General features: G+C 42.0%; 1 protein-coding gene across 2 annotated transcripts in view; it reads left to right on the top strand.

Moving 5' to 3' along the window:
- LOC112226029 (protein ELFN1-like) overlaps positions 1–19,234 on the top strand; it is a 91,050-nt gene that overhangs the window by 35,159 nt on the left and 36,657 nt on the right. For both annotated transcript variants that reach the window (XM_024390218.2, XM_024390219.2), the window contains exon 2: positions 10,450–10,545. The gene's annotated coding sequence lies outside the window, so the exon portion shown is untranslated. The remainder of the gene's footprint in view (positions 1–10,449; positions 10,546–19,234) is intronic.

The following is a 19,234-nucleotide window of genomic DNA, read 5'->3' as shown; positions in this document are numbered from 1 at the left end:
CAAGAGGCTCATCGTTTTAGAGAACCCAGGGTGTGATTTTCTGCCAAAATGAATGCTCTCAAGGCTAATATAGTGTCAAGATTTGGTTCAGCAATATGTGCAAGGCTATTGACATTGGTGTCTATATTCAGAAGGGCCACCCAGCTCTTGTGAAAGATCCAGGTTATTGTGTGGTGATTTATTGAGCTTATATTGCAGCCAGAACAAAGTGCCCTAACCTGGCAAGTAGGATGTCGTGGTGGTGAGTGATTTCCAGAGGCTTCAGTGGGCCACATTGCAGTAGAAGCCCAGTGTGCTCTGAATGATAACATGTTCATAACGGAATCAGAAGCAGCAAATTGATTTTCCACTTTTTGTTTTATCAATTTTGAATATTTGAATGGGCATACATTAACAGTGTGGGAGGGCTTGTCCGGATGGCAGGATGACTGTTCACTTTCACTGATTGCTTTGGAGGATTGGACAAGGATGTGTTAAAAGTACAGGGCACTTCTCTCTGTTCCGTAAAGCAACTAGGAGATGGTGTCTCGTAACATAAGCTTGTTAAACAAACTCCTGAAGCAGGAGCAGAACGCCTGGCCCGCTTACCGTCCCTCCTGTAGAGAGTAATGTACGTGTGCATTGGGCTTGTTCAACACAGCCCTAATGATTGGTGCAGCTCCTACTGTCAGCCACCCTCAACGTTGCACGTCCTTACCTTCAACTCGATACTTGAAAGGAGTTAGGTGAAGTAGGGGAAAGACAGCCTGGGTCATTTCTTCATTGTGGATTGTCCACGAGGAATGTACCAACCTCTCGCATTTTTCACTGCAATACAATTCAGTAAAGCCACAGGCACACTGCGAGTTAACGCTCGCCAAGTAATATGCAATCTGCAATTGTTTTGTTTATGCATTTGGAGAGGACAATGTTATTTGTTCCAGCGTCATGCCTCAGGACATCAACGTGCAGCATAGGGTGCAGGGACTTACACCTCACAGTGCTCTGCTTCCATCAATTAGAGTGCAACTGGCCTTAATGGGGGGGCTCACTATACAATATCCTCATGGAATATCAATCCTGTTGACCCTTTACAGGCCACATCCTTCATTCAGATCTACATGTAGAACTTCATTCCACACATAAGGGAGGCATTTATTATACATGTGTAAATGAGAAGATATTTGTTTCCATGGTGCTGTAGCTCATGATTCTGTGGCGCTGCGCGGTCTGACACAATACATCTGCAGTCCACTGTCACCAGGAGTTCATTTTGGATTCGCTAGTTGTTCTCCAAGTCTAGAATAGTACATTTCGAATATGTCCAACTTACTCTGATTAATATTCTTCTCAGACAGAGAGAGGAACTTTATGACTCAGCACTGTGATGCTCTGCAGTGCTCCAGTGATCCTGCTCAATGTCCCCAGAAAACCACTAATGGCACCGATGACAATAGTTATCTCCTCTTTCTGGCAGGGAGAGTTGTTGAGCAACCAGGAGGTACTGCCTTCTCACTCTAATTTCAAGCTTGGGGCATATCAGGAGATGATCTACCCCTTACTGTTTTGATGTTTTGCTGAAATTCTCTGGATGAGATCTTCTTCTTGGACGTAGCTCTGTTGTGCCTCCAGAGTTTTGTTACCAAATTTGTTCCCACCTGACTTCCTTACAACATTAACTTGAATATATATATATATATATATCAGTGAGCAGTGTCGGTTATCGACGTTCTTGGTTGTGATCCAGGTAGCAGGCTTAGCTGTATCCTTCAACGAAAGTGTACCCCACGAGGCCTGTTGATTAGCCTCACTTTTGTTTTGTGTTTCCTGATTAGCCCGCTACAGTACTCCAGCCCTGTAGCGGGGGTTACAAAGGAAATGAATCTTCCACATGAAAACAGATACATAAATATGATGTGTTGCTTGATATGTTTCATTAATAACTGAATACCAAGAGCTGGTTAAAAATAGATGTTCTTCAGGCTGCTATATTGTGATAGCAGCCTGATAGCAACCTGATAGCAACCTGATAGCAACCTGATAGCAACCTTATTGTGAAAAATGCATCAGGCACCAGGGAGCAGGCTACTCTTTTCATGGTGTTGTGTTCTAGTTTCAATGGATTATCTAATAATTATTTCAACTCGACTTGAAAAAGACTTCACACCAGGAGATCAGTTGTTTGTGTCAGCATGTTCACTTGAGGTGTTTCAGAGGTTTACAGATGGAGTCATGGGTTAAGAGATTTAATGACAACTGTTCTAAAGCTCATCTCATCACTGATCTCTTCTGTTAATTATAGCGGGTCACACTTATAACAAACTATACTATCAACAAAATATCCGCTGATAAGCAACTGCATGCTAAGGTTACATTTACGTTTAGGGTTAGGGTTAGAATCAGGGTTAGGATACGGATTAAGGTTAGTGTTAGGGTAAGGGTTAAGTTTAGGGTTAGGATAAGGGTTATGGTTATGGTTATGGTTAGAACTAGGATCAGGGTTAGTGGATACAGTTGAAGTCGGAAGTTTACATACACTTAGATTGGAGTCATTAAAACTCGTTGTTCAACCACTCCACAAATTTCATGTTAACGAAATATAGTTTTGGCAAGTCAGTTAGGACATCTACTTTGTGCATGACCCAAGTAATTTTTCCTACAATTTTTACCAGACAGTTTGTTTCACTTACAATTCACTTTATCACAATTCCAGTGGGTCAGTAGTTTACATACACTAAGTTGACTGTGCCTTTAAACAGCTTGGAAAATTCCAGAAAATGATGTCATGGCTTTAGAAGCTTCTGATGAGCTAATTGACATAATTTAAGTCAATTAGAGGTGTACCTGTGGATGTATTTTAAGGCCATCCTTCAAACTCAGTGCCTCTTTGCTTGACATCATGGGAAAATCAAAATTAATCAGCCAAGACCTCAGAAAAAAAATTGTAGACCTCCACAAGTCTGGTTCATCCTTGGGAGCAATTTCCAAATGCCGGAAGGTAGCATGTTCATCTGTACAAATAATAGTACACAAGTATAAACATCATGAGACCATGCAGCCATTATACCGCTCAAGAAGGAGACACGTTCTGTCTCCTAGAGATTAACGTACTTTGGTGCGAAAAGTGAAAATCAATCCCAGAACAACAGCAAAGGACCTTGAAGATGCTGGAGGAAACAGTTACAAAAGTATCTATATCTACAGTAAAACGAGTCCTAAATCGACATAACCTAAAAGGCCGCTCAGCAAGTAAGAAGCCACTGCTCCAAAACCGCCATAAAAAGCCAGAGTACGGTTTGCAACTGCACATGGTGACCAAGATCGTACTTTTTGGAGAAATGTCCTCTGGTCTGATGAAACAGAAATAGAACTGTTTGGCCATAATGACCATTGTTATATTTGGAGGGAAAAGGGGGATACTTGCAAGCTGAAGAACACCATCCCAACTGTGAAGCACGGGGGTGGCAGCATCATGTTGTGGGGGTGCTTTGCTGCAAGAGCTACTGGTGCACTTCACAAAATAGATGGCATCATGAGGTAGGAAAATTATGTGGATATACTGAAGCAACATCTCAAGACATCATTCAGGAAGTTAAAGATTGGCCGCAAATGGGTGTTCCAAATGGACAATGACCCCAAGCATACTTAAAAAGTTGTGGCAAAATGGCTTAAGGACAACAAAGTCAAGGTATTGGAGTGGCCATCACAAAGCCCTGACCTCAATCCTATGGCAATTATTTGGCAGAACTGAAAAAAATGTGTGCGAGCAAGGAGGCCTACAAACCTGACTCAATTACACCAGCTCTGTCAGGAGGAATGGGCCAAAATTCACCCAACTTAATGTGGGCAGCTTGTGGAAGGCTACCCTAAACATTTGACCCACGTTAAACATTTTAAAGGCATTGCTACCAAATACTAATTGAGTGTATGTCAACTTCTGACCCACTGGGAATGTGATGAAATAAATACAAGCTGGAAAAAAAATTTGCTGACATTTCACATTCTTAAAATGAAGTGGTGATCCTAACTGACCTAAGACAGGGAATTTTTACTAGGATGAAATGTTACGAATTGTGAAAAACTGAGTTTAAATGCATTTGGCTAAAATGTATGTAAACTTCCGACATCGAGTGTAGTTAGCAGAAATGTTACTGATCTATCCAAATAAAGTGTTACCTTATAGTGAGCCATGCATGTTCGAAAAATACCCAATCCATCAATCACTTGGTGTCTTCATGTAGCTTTGTCTTTGTTGTATTGAAAGCACACAATGTTGGAAGAATCCTTTCTATTTCTGAAAAGAACCTCTATCCATTAGTATCTTAAGGGTTCCCACACTTTCCTTTTTGTGCCTCAGAGCAATCCTAGATACCATTATACACTGGATTTCCATGCAATTCTAGCTTTTGAGGCCCCGGAGAAAATCTGCTCGAAGCAATAATAGCCCCAGTAAAAAACACATGCAGTGAGCCTGTTATACTGTCATGCTAATCTTTCCACCCTACATATCCAGTATAATAACACATTATTGCCTGTGTCACTTAAGAGATCCTTCTTTGATGAAGTACAAAAGTCATTATGGCCTTTTAGAAATCTCTATGAAGATGCTCTTGGTGAATGATTCTTGAGAGCAACAACAGGCAAGGGAGTACATTAATCTCTTTGTCACATCTGTGTGTATGAGGCCATTCTCAGGAGCACATTACTATTCGTACACAGAGCCTTCCCAAAGAGGTAAAAATCAGCTACTAAATGAATAATTCCCCCGGCGAAGTACACAGAAACCCCCTGAGGGCATGTCATTTAATAGCTTCCCCTAGCATTCCTCAGCGTACCATTCAGTCCTTTTTTATGTTAGAGCCGAACAGCCATGTTCACAACCACCAGTCCCTATACTCCATTAAAGTCGATATAAGAAAAGATGTTGAAATTCAGCCATGCACAGATCTGCATAGTCCTCTTTTACAGGGCAATAGTTTAGTGTACAGCTTTTAGGTGTTATAACATTGAACGTGACATTTGTTACATTGACAGGTTGAAGCATTAACTCTCCATAATGGAACAGTGAGCAGACACTGGCGGGGGGGGTCCATACAGTCATGACAATGTCATCTTGATGTATTCATGACGTGATGACATTTTTAGATGGCTCATGAATGTTATATGAACGTTAGCATTTCGACTGACAGGTCGTAAAAGGTGAAAGCCATCAAGTAATGATGGGATGTTATTGTATCACAGCGTACTTGAAGAGTTTCACTCTTTTGGTAGTTGTAGCGTTTGTCAGAGCATTAACATTAGCAAACGTGTATGGGGTTACAAAATATGGCTATATACAGTACAGTACACATTACACAAATGCACCACTTAACCTCCAAGGTCCAATTAAGACATAGTGTGCATGATGCCAACGTTTGCTGCTGCTATCAATTCATGCAACCCTTTCTAGGCTAGTCAGTCAACCTCACTATTACAGCTGGTCATGAGTATTAAGCTGAAAAATGAGTTAGTCAAGCTGACAAAAATTTCTGACAAAAAATAAAACGAATAAAAAACTTTGAACTGTGCTCCTCTCTTGTGTCCTGAGGTCCTTCCTTTAACTAAGGTAGTGCGTTATTAAGCATGTTGTTATGATTCATTTTTAGCTGACTAGCATTTTGGTGGTTGGTTCAATGAGATCGCCTGAAGATTCCAGTTCCCCATGGACTAAAGACATGTATCTCACACGTGTTGTGTTGGTCTCACACTTCTTTCAGTATAACAACTCATCTTAACATTCCAAGTACACATGCTTGTACAATAATGCCATATATCTTCAATATTTAACCAGTAAACTTGTAGTAAAAGTATCTGGGAACCCATTTTGTTTGAAATGTGTTTGGAAGAGACAGAGAATATTTACATTGCCTGATGGTAGACAATAATACTGTATAATCTATTTTTGGCATGTTCATTTCAAAGATTTCAGTGTGTTTTGTGGCTTACTGTTTGCAGGTCCATCAGAAAAGTCCAGTCTCTCAGTCTCCCTAGGGGGAACCAACAGTGTGGCTCCTCGCCTCCATGCCTCCAGGTCTAACGGAGAGACTGATTCACTCAGATGTGAAATCAAGTTCACAAAAACAGGGTCTGTTTTCCTACTGGATCTTGAGCATAGCGCAACAAAGTGAGAATTCAACAAATACGAAACAAATAGTTGCCTCGGAAAATGATCCTTTAGGTCTTCCTGGAATCAGTCTTTTCCACCCAAACATAATTTATTAGCCTGAATCCATTGTTTTTAGATTAGCTTGGCTGTACTGCATTTAGAAAGGTTGGTTGTATTGCACCACCAGAGAATATAGTCACTTTTCAATCCAACTGATGATTAATTCTGTGGTCTAAATATTTCCATTTTAGAGACCAGTATAATGATGATTTAAATGGTTTGACTATGCAGCTCTGTTTACACATGATTGATATCCAGATACAATGGATCCCTCCGGAGGTAGTCAGGAAGAATTGATCACAATCAGATCACAATGAGTCTTATAATCATCTACGCCTCTCTAAATATGTGTGCACAGTCAGAATGTCGACAAGATCAGGACAGTCCATGTTAGAACCAGGTGTAAACGGGGCTTCTGTTTCCATCATGTGAAGGCTGTTCTTTGTCTTAGGGCGTCCCCGCGGTGATTGTCTAAGCATAATCCCAGTGTGTGCATCTCAGCCCATCATAGAGAAGAATTATAGGGATACTCATGAATGCACGACTGTATACCTCTCCTCTTACAGTGGCCTCCAAGACGGCCAGCCACTAGAGGCAAAGCCCTCAGCCCTCTCTTATAGCCGTCTTTCTTTTAAGACACCTCAAATCAAATCAAACTTTATTGGTCGCGTACACAGTTTAGCAGGTGTTATAGCAGGTGCAGCGAAATGCTGATGTGACTAGGTCCTAAAAATGCAGTTAAACCTCACATCATTCTTATGGTTTCACTGTATGTTACTGTGCTGTGTAGTGCTGCATTTGTCTCCAACTCCGCCTTTTGGGAATATTCCATTGGAATTATGCTCTTGTACAAAAAGCCAACGCACTTAGAAATTCATTTTCTTCTTCTACAAATCTTTTGTGAGTCTATGGCATTTTTTCATACCTGGAAGATTATTTGAGTTTTTATCTCATTTTTGTATTTGTATTTTCTGCAGATTAAATATAGGATATTTCCAGAGCAAAGATACACATACTAACCCATATTTTCTTTCTGTTCAAAATGATCTTTAAATTAATTGGCCAGGGGTTCTTTCATTATTCATTGAACTTTTGGGGAATTCCAGTGCTCTTTTTGTTTTCAGATGAATCCATCCATTCCATCCTGAAATCTCTCATCCCGTCTCTGTTGTTTTCTTTGTGCAGTCATTAAAGTCTCCGCCTTAACCAACCAAGCACATTGAGGTCCCTCAGAGAAGGGTTGCAATGCAATACTAACTTAACAATGTAATTACCATCCCTATTTTGTGCTGCACTGCTTTGAAGTATTAATCATAGAGGAGAATACACAACAAAGTTTGTAATTGGGAAATGTTGGATTTCCACATTAACGGCCCCAGTTTCATCTTCTAGTGTTCAGCCTTGTCATGTTCTTCTTTAGCACAATATTAATTGTATTTTCTTGTCGACAGACCGAGGGAGTGGAATGGACAGATGGTTATCTCACAACTAACTGGCAACATCTTTCTACTACACATCTTCCACAGTGAATCCAGTACAAGACCAACCGAGCCAGACAAAACAATGTATTGGGAATCCATATTGTTGACATCCCATCCAAGACATCTAATCGGTGTGATGCGTGTAATCTGTGTGTCTTGAATCCCGGGCCTTAACTTAATTCCACTACCACGGATAACCAATGCCACGACATTACCGTTACTTCCTGTGGTTAACTTTATAATTTGTGTGATATTCGACATTGAACAGATTGTAATGCAATCTGTGTATCTTGGCAGACAGAATGTTCTACGTGCAGTATCTTCAGAGCAATAATTTATTAATGGTCTAGGAAATTCAACCCCATACTCATGGGGAACATCATTAACTTGAGACAGTAATACCTAAGGACTTCACTAATCGCTTGTAGCAATGTCCTGTAATATTGCTATCATTATCACGGATTGAAACAAGGTATCCAGGGTGTCCTCAATAATGAATACATACAAAGGGAATGCATTTCCAGTGCAACAAAGCTCATTTTATGGAGCGCGATCTTGGAGGAGAGTGCATGCCAGTGATTTGTGAGCAATTGCTTCAAACTGAAGTGGACCACAGCAGGGCTATTTTGGTCCACATACCCCTGTGTGCCCCTCTGCACTTGTCAGCAGCTGAGCAGAGTCAGTCAGTCAGATTGGACTGAGTTGATGCCCAGCCTTCCAGTGCTCAGGGTCAGTGTGCCGGTGATGTGCCATAAACTCATGCTCTCTCTCCCTCCAAGGCCATATGGGGCCTTCACCTCCTCCTGGGCTCCAGCTCCCCCTGCGGCCCTCTCCCCGCCCCCACCCCCTCTCCCCGCCCCCGCCCCCACCCCCGCCCCCGCCCCACCTCAGAAACACTTACATCACAAATAGGTCAGAATCCTGTCAAAACTACACGTACTGTATGAGTAGAGAAGAGCATCAGCCTCTGAGATAACATGGGGGGAGGGATGATTGGGCTCTAATAGGAGATGTGATGTGATTCCTGTTTACTTGTTATTTTGTTTCCTTCATTTAGTTACTTCATTGATTTTTTACAAATATGTGCAGGAAACACCATTTACTTACATTTGAAATCCCCCTGGGGTTTTTATGCTTCTCGTCCGTTTATATTTTTTTCTCTGTTTACATTTTTTTTCCTCTGGAAAATAATGTATTGAGTTACGGTTGTGTTTAGTAACAGTGAAAACCCATGTAGACGTGTTGTTTTTCATGTCAATATTTGAGAGACCCTTGTATTCCCCCAGGGTTCTGAGTCGAGGGAAGGGTTTTGCAGTTTTGCAGTGTAGGCTAGATGGGGCAGCTAGCTGGGGCAGCTGCAGGATCAACCCTGCCAAGGACACAGGGCTTCCCAGGCCTGTTCAATGCCATAAAATGGGCCATTGAACAGCTAAATGGAGTCATTATGATGAGTAATTAAAAGAATAGCGCCCAAGACTCCCCAAACTCTTCTTTTGGTTCTTGTTTCCGCCGTTTTTGGGGGGTTTTCATAGGCCCGCCTGCGCTATATGACAGCTGCCTCGGGGCACTCAAACTATCACCTCTTTCAACAGAATGCAAATTGCATCCTTACCAGCTAATTGAATGGTGTTATCTATCATCCTCGGATTTATTGAAATTCTAGCAGTGTTTCAGATTTCCATTAGCTACTGTTCTACATTGAATTTCTGTCTGTGTTTTTCCCAAGATACTGCATGTCACGCAAACAGTGGATCACAGGAGAGGGGAATAGAGAATCATTTCATTTCGACAAGAGTACTGATATGAATACTGATAGCGCACTCATCTGAAGCTTGAGTTAATATGTATGTAGGTGTCTCTATATAGGAACTTTTCATTAGTGCAGTGTTGCATAGAGACTTCATAAACAATATCCTACCAACATGAGTAAAGGCAACAGCAGGGCTATACATAATATTGTATTTAGCTAACAAATGACATATACTGGGTACAAAGTATCCATTTCTCATCATTGTCTTGCCTTTCCGTAATATGAACAGAGAGAGCACCCATGTTCCCCCTGGGCAGTAAGTATGGAAAATAGTCATTGGGTTTATACGGGAAGCCATTTAGAGGGAGGAAAGCAAATTGAGTTTTGTTTAATTAGTATGAGCAGTTTGCTGATCACAGGAAATTGCATGGCCAGAATATGGTATACAGGATTTCATTAGCTTGTCCCTGTTAATTGAGGTTTATAGAGTGAATCAAATCACTCCTTTGAAAAAATTGTTGTGCTGTTGGACGTGCTCATGAATTGCTATTGCAGAGAGCCCCGGCAATGATAGGTCATTATAGGTAATAGGGGTCACCCACCTAAGATGAATTCCCCTAATCAATCCTTTATGACAGTGGCTCCCAACTCCAGTGCTGGAGTACATCCAACAGTATACATTTCTGTTGAAGCCCCAGACAAACACACCTCATTCAACTTGTTAAGGGGTTGATGATTAGTTGATAAGTAGAATCAAGTGTGCTTGTCCTGGGCCACAACAGAAATGTATACTGTTGGATGTACTCCAGCACCGGAGTTGGGAACTACTCCTTTATGAGCACTACTAAAACCAATGACCCTGTTCTGAACCGAAACAGCAGTGTGAGCTGGTGAGCTAAAATATGGATTTCTACGTGGATTTCTATCTTTGTTTGGACAGAAATGTTTTAAAACCACTCCAACGTTATGAAGAGATTCATTCACACTTTGCACTCAGTTTGATTTACCCTTCGATTTTCTGTGTGTTTCCCCAGAGGACCAGAAGAAGGATCCATGAGGACTGGACTGATGCTACTGGAGGATCCCAGAGATGCTTTTACTTATCGGAGACATTAACCCAGATTGCAGAGGTAAGTCCAGTGACTGGCATGAATTCAACCTTAGCATGACTCCCTCCAGGTGTTACGCTGCCCTGTAATGTGTGTCCCTAAGAGGATCCCGGGGAATCCATCTCTAATCTACCGGTCACAATATGCATGGATAACTACATGAGACAAGACAAGCCCTCACCGGACATGGTATTCTCCAACAAAAGAAAATGAATTTGAAGGGGTCAGTTCTAAATTCACTGGGTGGGGGTCATAAAAATAAGTACCTCCCCAACGTTACAAATATTTTCACCTGACCCTCACTTTGAACTTTAAAAATAAATATGCACACCCTCAGAGAATTGATAAAAAATGATGCTTATGTCCACGAATAACGGGAAGTCTAGCGACCCTGCGTTTATAAACGTGGATAAACATCAGCTTTGCCACTCTGGCATGTTTTTGGGTTCACCGACCACCACGGACGAGCTTGCTCCCCCTGCTTGTTTCACTAGGCCTACACTACGACCAGAGCCGGCTGCAGACCATGATAAGCTCGGGGGAAATCAGATTTTCTACATTTTGATGCCATATTTATAGTTATGTAAAATATATGCAACACATTTTCCATTAACAGGTTTCTGTGCCAATGCACCATACAACCAATTAACAAAGCATAGCTCTTAGTCGTGGTATATTGGCCATATACCACATCCCCTCGTGCCTTATTGCTTAATTGTTCTTACCAGGTAGACTTATATTTAAGTTAATAGTACTCTCTGGCTCTGGAATTTTCTGGTGGACAGCTCTAACAAATAACAAATAGTTGGATAGGTACCTGGGAGCTAAATCTGTGAACTTGGACCAGACCAAGTTGAATTAATACTACCATTTTTTTCCACAGATAGCCAGCCTAGCTGCTTAAAATGATTGACCTCCAGATGAGTATGAGAGGGTAGTTCAAGCACAATTCTTACAAGCTTGTTTTGGCTGGTCTGTAGCTTATTCTTTAGATGTTTGGGGCTGCTGTTGAACCTTGATGTGTAGGCATAATCAAAGTGACACTGGATTAGAGCACTTGCCAGAGTCTTTATGGTGTTTATAGCTAGGTTTCAATCCAATTGCGAAAGATTTTCATGCAAATGTTCAAACATTTGCATAAAAACAATATTTTCCCCATCCAACACAATCTCACACTCAATTCGTGCAAATATGTAGAAATAGCATTTAAGCAGATTTCGTGCATTTTTGTGCGTCGTAATTCGTGTGAAACGACACGTTTTTATGAGACTTCATTCATAGGAAAATACATTTTGGGGAGGCAAACTTCGGAAAACAGTGTTTTGAAAGTTATTAGAGCAATGCATGATGGGCAATGGTGTTTTACACTCCCTTTTTTTGTTTACCACTTTTATTTATATATATACCATGCCTTCTGAAAGTATTCAGACCCCTTGACTTTTTCCACATTTCATTATGTTACAGCCTTACTCTAAAATGAAAAAAAAAAAAATACTCAGCAATCTGTACAGAATACCCATAATGACAAAGCGAAAACAGGTTTTTAGAAGTGTTTGCGAATGTATTAAAAAATAAAACAAATACCTTCTTCACATAAGTATTCAGTCCCTTTGCTATGAGACTTGATTTTGAGCTCAGGTTCATCCTATTTCCATGGATTACCCTTGAGATGTTTCTACAACAGTCCACCTTTGGTAAATTAAATTGATTGGACGTAAAGGCGCACACCTGTCTATATAAGATCCAACAGTTGACAGTGCATGTCAGAGCAAAAACCAAGCTATGAGGTCGAAGGAATTGTCCATAGAGCTCCAGGATTGGAGCGGCACAGATCTGGGGAAGGGTACCAAAACATTTCTACAGAATTGAAGGTCCCCAAGAACACAGTGGCCTCCATCACCACCAAGACCCTTCCTAGAGCTGGCCGCCCAGCCAAACTGAGCAATCGGCGGAGAAAGGCCTTGGTCAGGGAGGTGAACAAGAATCTGATGGTCACTCTGACAGAGCTCTAGAGTTCCTCTGTGGAGATGGGAGAACCTTCCAGAATGACAACCAACTCCACCAATCAGGCATTTATGGTAGAGTTGACAGACAGAAGCCAATCCTCAGTAAAAGGCAGATGACAGCATGCTTGTACTTTGCCAAAAGGCACCTAAAGACTCTCAGACCATGAGAAACAAGATTCTCTGGTCTGATGAAACTAAGATTGAACTCTTTGGCCTAAATGTCAAGCGTCACATCTGGAAGAAACCTGGCACCATCTCTACGGTGAAGCATGGTAGTGGTAGCATCATGCAGTGGGAATGTTTTTAAGCGGTAGGGACTGAGAGACTTTGATCGAGGCAAAGATGAAGGGAACAAAGTACAGAGAGATGATGAAAACCTGCTCCAGAGCGCTCAGGACCTCAGACTGGGGTGAAGGTTCACCTTCCAACAGGACAACGACCCTAAGCACACAGCCAAGACAATGCAGGAGTGGCTTCGAGACAAGTCTCTGAATGTCCTTGAGTGGCCCAGCCCGGACTTGAACCTGTTCAAACATCTCTGGAGAGACCTGACAATAGCTGTGCAGCAACGCTCCCCATCCAACCTGACATAGCTTGAGAGGATCTGCAGAGAAGAATGGGATAAACTACCCAAATACAGGTGTACCGAGCTTGTAGCTTCATACCCAAGAACACTCGAGGCTGTAATCGCTGCAAAAGGTGCTTCAACAAGGTACTGAGTAAAGGGTTTGAATATTTATGTAAATGTGATATTGTACAAATGTATGATATTTTACATAAATTTGCAAACATTTCTGAAAAACTGTTTTTGCTTTGTCATTATAGGTCTGTACCAAAACAAGTCGAGCTTCTACTTCTAAAAATTCACCTTCACAGAAACGAGTAACTCACCGTTGCCGCTTGCTATAGACCCCCCTCTGCCTCCAGCTGTGCCCTGGACACCATATGTGAATTGATTGCCTCCCATCTATCTTCTGAGCTCGTGCTCCTAGGTGACCTAAACTGTGACATGCTTAACACCTCGGCCGTCCTACAATCTAAGCTTGATGCCCTCAATCTCACACAAATTATCAATGAACCTACCAGGTACAACCCCAAATCCGTAAACACGGGCCCTCCTAGATATCATCCTAAATAACTCGCTCTCCAAATACACCTCTGCTGTTTTCAACCAAGATCTCAGCGATCACTGCCTCATTGCCTCCATCCGTAATGGGTCTGCGGTCAAACAACCACCTCTCATCACTGTCAAATGCTGTCAAATGCTACCTAAAACACTTCAGTGAACAGGCCTTTCTAATCGACCTGGCCGGGGTATCCTGGAATGACATTGACCTCATTCCGTCAGTAGAGGATGCCTGGTTATTATTTACAAGTGCCTTCCTGACCATGTCAAATAAGCATGCTCCATTCAAAAAAATAGGAATAGATATAGCCCTTGGTTCACTCCAGACATGTCTGCCCTTGAAACATCCTGTGGCGTTCTGCATTAGCATCGAATAACCCTCGTGATATGCAACTTTTCAGGGAAGTTAAGAACCAATATACACAGGCAGTTAGGAAAGCTAAGGCTAGCTTTATCAAACAGAAATTTGCATCCTGTAGTACAAACTCAAAAAGGTTCTGGGACACTGTAAAGTCCATGGAGAATAAGAGCACCTCCTCCCAGCTGCCCACTACACTGAGGCTAGGAAACACTGTCACTACTGATAAATCCACAAAAATTGAGAATTTCAATAAGCTTTTTTCTACGGCTGGCCATGCTTTCGACCTGGCTACCCCTACCCCGGTCAATAGCCCTGCGCTCCCCACAGCAACTCGCCCAAACCTCCCCCACTTCTCCTTCATCCAAATCCAGATAGCTGATGTTCTGGAAGAGCTGCAAAATCTAGACCCCTACAAATCAGCCAGGCTAGACAATCTGGACCCTCTCTTTCTAAAATGACCCGTCAAAATTATTGAAACCCCTATTACTAGCCTGTTCAACCTCTCTTTCGTATCGTCTGAGATTCCCATAGATTGGAAAGCTGCCGCGGTCATCCCCCTCTCTAAAGGGGGAGACACTCTTGACCCAAACTGCTACAGACCTAAATCTATTCTACCCTGCCTTTCTAGGGTCTTTGAAAGCCAAGTTAACAAACAGATTACCGACCATTTCGAATCTCACCGTACCTTGTCCGCTATGCAATCTGGTTTCAGAGCTGGTCATGGGTGCACCTCAGCCATGCTCAAGGTCCTAAACGATATCATAACCGCCATCGATAAGAGACATTACTGTGCAGCCGTATTCATCGACCTGGCTAAGGCTTTCGACTCTGTCAATCAAAACATTCTTATTGGCAGACTCGACAGCCTTGGTTTCTCAAATGATTGCCTCGCTTGGGTCACTAACTTCTTCTCCGATAGAGTTCAGTATGTCAAATCGGAGGGCCTGTTGACCGGACCTCTGGCAGTCTCTATGGGGGTGCCACAGGGTTAAATTCTCGGGCCGACTCTCTTCTCTGTATACATCAATGATGTCGCTCTCGCTGCTTGTGAACTCTCCTTCTGTGGCCTCCAACTGCTCTTCAATGCGAGTAAAACTAAATGAACGCTTTTCAACGGATCGCTACCCGCACCTGCCCGCCCGTCCAGCATCACTACTCTGGACGGTTCTAACTTAGAATATGTGGACAACTACAAATACCTAGGTGTCTGGTTAGACTGTAAACTCTCCTTCCAGACTCACATTAAACATCTTCAATCCAAAATTAAATCTAGAATCAGCTTCCTATTTCGCAACAAAGCATCCTTCACTCATGCTGCCAAACATACCCTAGTAAAACTGACCATCCTACCGATCCTCGACTTCGGTGATGTCATTTACAAAATAGGCTCCAATACCCTACTCAATAAATTGGATGCAGTCTATCACAGTGCCATCCGTTTTGTAACCAAAGCCCCATATACTACCCACTCCTGTGACCTGTATGCTCTCGTTGGCTGGCCCTCGCTTCATACTCGTCTCCAAACCCACTGGCTCCAGGTCATCTACAAGTCTCTGCTAGGTAAAGCCTTATCTCAACTCACTGGTCACCATAGCAGCACCCATCCATAGCACGCGCTCCAGCAGGTATATCTCACTGGTCACCCCCAAAGCCAATTCTTCCTTTGGCCGGCTCTCCTTCCAATTCTCTGCCGCCAATGACTGGAACGAACTGCAAAAATCTCTGAAGCTGGAGACACTTACCTCCCTCACTAAGCACCAGCTGTTAGAGCAGCTCACAGATCACTGCACCTGTAGATAGCTCATCTGTAAATAGCCCATCCAGTCTATCTCATCCCCATACTGTATTTATTTATTTATTTATCTTGCTCCTTTGCACCCCAGTATCTCAACTTGCACATTTATCTTCTGCACATACTACCATTCCAGTGTTTAATTGCTATTTGTAATTAATTTGCCACCATAGCCTATTTATTACCTTACCTCTCTTATCCTACCTCATTTGCACATGCTGTATATATTGATTGTATGTTTGTTTATTCCATGTGTAACTCTGTGTTGTTGTATGTGTCAAATTGCTTTGCTTTATCTTGGCCAGGTCACAGTTGCAAATGAGAACTTGTTCTCAACTAGCCTACCTGGTTAAATAAAGGTGTAAATAATAAATGATAGTGTGTATATTTATTAAGAAAAATAACAATTTATTTCATTTTAGAATAAGGCTGTAATGTAACAAAATGTGTAAAAAGTCAAGGGGTCTGAATACCTTCCGAATGCACTGTATGTTGAATTTTATGAGGGTTCCCAGATTGGAGAAAAAATACCGTTTTTTGTTTTTTGTGGTATCGATGAAGATATTTAATTGGGGAATGTGGACACAATTTCATGTTGGGAAATTATATAATACACACCATTATACACTTACACTTACACACCAACACTTACACACATATGTACACACACTCACTTTGTTTTTACTGATGTTATAGCCAACTCTTGACTTTTGTATTCATCATTTTTTATAAAAATGTTGTATCTGTCATGTATTCCTAATCTTTAACTGGTTAAATGTTTGCAGTTGCATGTTTCAGTAATGATTAACATGGTTAAATAGCCCTAAATCTCTACCTGATTTAGCTTTTGGAATATTTGGCATTTTTATACATATTCTGTATTTCCACTGAAGAAAGCAATAATTAATCAACACTCTACTGTAAATAAATGGACCCTACCTGTTATAAAATGGAAATTGCTCACCATAAATAAATGAAGCCATTCGGCAATTGGTTTCACAGCTCTATAATAATGATACAAGTTGAATCAGCTTAAAAAAGTTGTATTTACAACCTATGGGGTATAAGAAGTTTGGAAATGTGGTATATGAGAGTCTGAAATTAATTGAATAACCTAACCCTAGGCTATGTTCAATGTCAGCAGCAATTTCCAGTGAGAAATGCTCAGTCTGAGCCATTCAGCTATGGGTTTCACAGCTCTAATAACAATCATACACGTTATATCACCCTATAAAAGGGTTCATTTACAACGTTTGGGGTATAACATGTTGGGCAGAGTGGTATAGGAGAGTCTGACATATAGCCCCTAATTAGAGTTCAGTCTTTGCCAATGAGAACCAAGAGAGGCCTAGCTTCATCCTTCATGACTGGGAAAGGCCTTGATTCTAGGCCATAGAAAATCCTACATCCGCCTCATTAGATCAGAACAGGATGGATCAACAGTGATTCATATTAGTGGTTTGCATCCTAAATAACGGATAGTTGTGTTTTGCTGCAGAGCTTACATTATTAATTAATTATTAATACTTACATTACACTTACATTATTTGTCTACCATATGATGTGGATCATTGTCAGGTTATTATATGCATAAGCTTTAACAAAAGAACATCATGTATGTAATAACACTTTAAACAGGTACTTTGTAAAGGTGTAGAACGTGTTTGTTTTGGGTCCACACAGGTAAGTGAACTTATGCAAATTAGACATACAGAGGATTTTCTTCTGAATAACTGGTCTGGGTTTGGCACTTTCCATTCAGCTTCAGGCAACTTTTTTTAAATAAAAATTTTATTTTAAATTTTACCTCCCTTTTTCTCTAACTATTAGTAGTTACTATCTTGTCTCATCGCTACAACTCCCGTATGCATCCTCCGAAACACAACCCAACCAAGCCGCACTGCTTCTTAACACAGCGCGTATCCAACCCGGAAGCCAGCCGCACCAATGCGTCGGAGGAAACACCGTGCCCCTGGCGACCTGGTTAGCGTGCACTGCTCCTGGCCCGCCACAGGGGTCGCTAGTGCGCGATGAGACAAGGATATCCCTACCGGCCAAACCCTCCCTAACCCGGACGACTTCCCACCACTAGATCACATAACTAGGTGCGAGCTGAACGTGATCCCAACGCTGCCATCAATGTAGCGGAAGAAAGGGAAAGCTGCAATGAGGACTCTAACCAGGGCTCATACGTGGCAAAGTGAGCTCTAACGGCCGTTGCCATGAATTCCTAGTAGGCCTCTGGGCAGAGGCAGTAGGCCTACAATGCTGGAATAAGGCTTGTTACAATAGCTTAAGTATATAACATGATTGACACGACCATAACAATCATCGTGAAACGGCCTTGGAAGTGCCATAAGTGTAAGTCAACATAATTCATTATTTTACATGAACCTGTTTATTAACTGCATTGAAATGGCATAATTGATCACAGTACAGACTCGTTATAGTTGCAAATGCCATGCAGTTTCACCAGGGGAATTTAAACCAAACAGATTTTCAATTTTTACGGGTCTTCTGTTTCCCCACACTTATTGGTTATTTAATTCCCATTATTGGTTATTTAATTCCCATCATGATAATGTATCCCCATTCCCCAATCAAATACCTTCATCGATACCACAGAAAATAAAACGAAAAATCGGACAAATACAACTTTTTACCTTGTTGTAACGGCTCTCTTCTATCTCCTCCTCTGACGAAGAGGTAGAACAAGGATCGGACCAAAATGCAGCGTGGTGATGATTCATGATATATTTTAATGAAGGAAAACCTATACATGCAGAAACTACAAAACTAACGAAATGAAATAATGAAAACCGAAACAGCCTATCTGGTGAAATACAAAAAACACTAAGACAGGAACAATCACCCACAAAATACACAGTAAAACCCAGGCTACCTAAATATGGTTCCCAATCAGAGACAACGAGAATCACCTGACTCTGATTGAGAACCGCCTCAGGCAGCCAAGCCTATGCTAGACACACCCCTAATCAGCCACAATCCCAATGCCTACAAAAACCCCAATACGACAACACAATAAACCCATGTCACACACTGGCCTGAACAAATAATAAAGAAAACACAAAATACTAAGACCAAGGCGTGACAGAACCCGGACTCCCGGACGCACCTCAAAACCATAGGGAGGGTCCGGGTGGGCGTCTGTCCATGGTGGCGGCTCCGGCTCCGGCTCGGGACGTGGACCCCACTCCATAAATGTCTTAGTTCCTCCCCCTTGCGTCCTGGGATAGTCCACCCTCGCCGCCGACCATGACCTCGTAGTCCTCACCCAGAACCCCACTGGACTGAGGGGCAGCTCGTGACTGAGGGGCAGCTCGGGACTGAGGGGCAGCTCGGGACTGAGGCAGCTCGGGACTGAGGGGAAGCTCGGGACTGAGGGGAAGCTCGGGACTGAGGGA

Source organism: Oncorhynchus tshawytscha, linkage group LG27 (assembly GCF_018296145.1).
Source record: "Oncorhynchus tshawytscha isolate Ot180627B linkage group LG27, Otsh_v2.0, whole genome shotgun sequence".
In the NCBI taxonomy this organism is placed as follows: Eukaryota; Metazoa; Chordata; class Actinopteri; order Salmoniformes; family Salmonidae; genus Oncorhynchus; species Oncorhynchus tshawytscha.
This window is presented reverse-complemented; position numbering and strand designations above follow the sequence as displayed.